Here is a 3506-nt window from a genome sequence, read left to right as displayed (position 1 = left end):
CCCTACCAGCCCACAGTTACCACAGTTACCACCCCCCTATCAGGGGATTAATGCTTTAACTAGGTTAAGGCTGTCATAATCCAATCATTTAAACTTTCTTGCATTGCCTCTCACATGAGACTTTGGGGGACCCTACATATCTAAACTATAATATTCATGATAATCTGAAACTTCTTAAGCTCTGTTCAATGGGTTTCTCTAACTTACAAAAATGTATTCCTTACTAAATAAAGCTTCTGACTAAAATTAACTATGGTGATTTGGGACAGTTTTCCATGTGTACCTAAAATTACATATGGGACATTTAGCATTGGAGGAAACGATATATTCTAATCTCCTTTATAATACTCATATAAATGAATTAACTTAAGATAACAATGACCCCCCCCCAACAGGATTTAACTGATAAATCTATGCAGAACAAAAGAAATACCGATTTACACACATAGTTTAAAGCAGGGCATTTTCTTAGCCCAGGTATCATTCCTCAATGGATTTGGTAGAGATGCCTCTTTATAGACTAAGTTTTGGAAACAGGATATTCTCTGCAACTCATAGGGAAAACAAAAGGAGATGATTTATTTTCAAAGCATCATTGAAATAAGTAAGCCATTGGCTTAAATATCTTGAAGCCATAACTAAAGTCCATCTTACTGTGATTTAATTGTAATATTCTTATTTTCTGAAATTTTTAATAGTCATTGTCAAAAAAATGTTATATCAGGAAGTATTAAGATAATAACTTAATATGTAAATTATTAATGAATATTAGTGTCAGTATTAGAGTTGGTAAAACATTGATTTTTTTTTTTGCTATTTTCATTACACTTGTGATTCTTATGCAGACATCCCATACACATTTTCTTATCTCTAAAAGAATTTTAAGAAATCCTTCATTGGTATACAGCTAACAAAAGAGAAATACAGTATATAGCTTCAGAAAGAGGCAAAAGAAATGTATTAATCTAAATAAAGCTGGAAGTAAAACATTGCCAGCACACATTGTATTCTTTACCCCTCTTTATGTTCCCTCATCAGCTATCGTCCCCTGTATTAAAAAACAAGGTTTTAATTTTTTCTTGACTATCTCAGTAAAATGTTACATTCCATAAAGTGAGCCTGTACTCGTTGGTTTTGCTAACCCTCCTTTGCATGAAAATAGAAAAATATAAATATTTATAATGGCAAAGGCACAATCTAGTGCTCGCTTCAGCAGCACATATACTAAAATTGGAACGATACAGAGAAGATTAGCATGGCCCCTGCGCAAGGATGACACGCAAATTCGTGAAGTGTTCCATATTTTTTTAAGAGACACAGGCTAGTAGAATGGATCACAAAACAAGACCCAACAATATGCTGCCTACAGGAGACGAATTTGATAGGAAAAGACATACATAGGCTGAAGGTGAAAGGTTGGGAAAAATCATATCACTCATATGGACTTCGGAAACAAGCAGGCGTGTCCATACTCATATCAAATAAAATAGATTTCAAGCCAAAGTTAATCAAAAGAGATAAAGAGGGACACTACATACTGCTTAAGGGAACCATACACCAACAAGACATAACAATCATAAATATTTATGCCCCAAACAATGGTGCAGCTATGTTCGTCAAACAAACTCTTCTCAAGTTCAAGAGTCTAATAGACCACCACACCATAATCATGGGAGACTTCAACACACCTCTCTCGCCACTGGACAGATCTTCCAAACAAAAGTTGAATAAGGAAACTATAGAACTCAATAACACTATTAATGACCTAGACCTAATTGACATATATAGAGTATACCACCCAACATCAAGCAGTTACACTTTTTTCTCAGCAGCACATGGATCCTTCTCAAAAATAGATCATATATTATGTCACAGGGCAACTCTTAGACAATATAAAGGAGTAGAGATAATACCATGCATCTTATCTGATCATAATGGAATGAAACTGAAAAGCAACGATAAAAGAAGGAAGGAAAAAGCATACATCACTTGGAGAATGAACAATAGGTTACTGAATGATCAATGGGTTATAGAAGACATCAAGGAGGAAATTAAAAAATTCTTAGAGATAAATGAAAACAAAGGCACAATCTATTGAAATTAGTATTATAAATATTTAAAAACAATACTAATAAGTAAAAGAAAAAATGTGTAAATCCATAATGACAATGAGACATTTTCACACAATTTTATCAGAGTCCAATCAATAAAGCAATAAATAATTAGTCAAGTAATAAAAGAATTGTACAATAAATAAATAAATAAATGGATATAGTTAAAGCTCTAAAATATTTGGCAACACAAGAATTAAAGACATTGATCTTATATGTATGAAAATACATTGCTTCAAATGATAGAGACAGAAAGATGTAAAAAGATAGATGAAGAGATAGATGCATATTAGATAAATTGATCTTACCTTGAAAAATGAAAGATGCATATTTATTAACGTTTATGTAATATGTCACAAAGGATTTTCAAACAAAACAAATTTATAACCAATTATATGCAAATCTCACTCTAATCATGTTTGTAAAATTAATAACTAACAATAAAATGTCATAGGAGTCTCTATGTTTTGCATGACCTCCTATAAGTCACATATCTATAATTCAATTAGTGGAATTTCTACTTGTATTTCTGGCATATGTAGTGTGCAGCTTCTAGTACATTGCAAATGTTGCTTTTAACCAACAGTTAAAAGAAACAGTACTGTTCCACTTAAATATAACACATATTACACATGTTATTTATTGTATTTGTGCACTGAACATAGTCAAAATTATAAATTAAAACCTCAATATATAAAGATAAGTGATAAATAAGAACAGATTTGATTTATTTTGGAGGAAAAAAATAGCAGGGAGATCAAATTACAGCAAGGCACCTTGAAGTCACACTTCTTATTCTTGTGAATTCTCTTAAGTATGTTTATTTTCACACCCCTCAGGAAATTATGCAGAATAAAAAAGGTTCATACAGTATAAAAATTCCACATATTTAATAGGAGCTCTCTCTGTTGCCATCTTAACTCAAAAAGATAGACCTGGCACTGGGATTTAAATTTATTATTTTCTAATCACTATGTTCAGTTAGCAGGAATGGAATTGAAGAATAAGAAGCAACTCATAAATTATAAGTATTTCTCATTTAGATTTCCTTTTGTCTTATTAATTGAATATCAAAATAATCTGCTGACTTATTTTGCCTCTTTTAAAAGCTTAAAAGTTTCTTAATATTATGATCTTTTCATTAACACTTTAAAAAACTCATTTGAGCATCAGAATAACAACTTGGATATTATTGTAAATCAATCTTTGATTAAAGGAATACCATGAATACATATTTATTTATTTATTTTTTGTAGAAAAAAAAAACCTAGCAAGTAATGTTTCATAGTAATAACTGGCAATTTGTGGTTGTTTAACCATCTACTCTTTTGTAGAAGGGATTTCCCCACTGCTTTGCAAAAAATATTTGCAATACCATAGACTCCCATGAAAATG

The 3506-nt window shown here is 31.1% G+C and overlaps 1 non-coding gene across 1 annotated transcript; it reads left to right on the top strand.

The window, feature by feature from the left end:
- The first annotated feature begins 1200 nt into the window (after nt 1-1200).
- Nucleotides 1201-1307, top strand: LOC124081394 (U6 spliceosomal RNA). The gene has a single exon (XR_006848030.1). It is a non-coding gene; the product is annotated as a U6 spliceosomal RNA (small nuclear RNA).
- The last annotated feature ends 2199 nt before the right edge of the window (nt 1308-3506 follow it).

This window comes from Marmota monax, unplaced genomic scaffold (assembly GCF_021218885.2).
Source record: "Marmota monax isolate L192 unplaced genomic scaffold, Marmota_monax_Labrador192_F-V1.1 WCK01_AAM20220418_F8-fsc00184, whole genome shotgun sequence".
NCBI classification, from domain to species: Eukaryota; Metazoa; Chordata; class Mammalia; order Rodentia; family Sciuridae; genus Marmota; species Marmota monax.
This window is presented reverse-complemented; position numbering and strand designations above follow the sequence as displayed.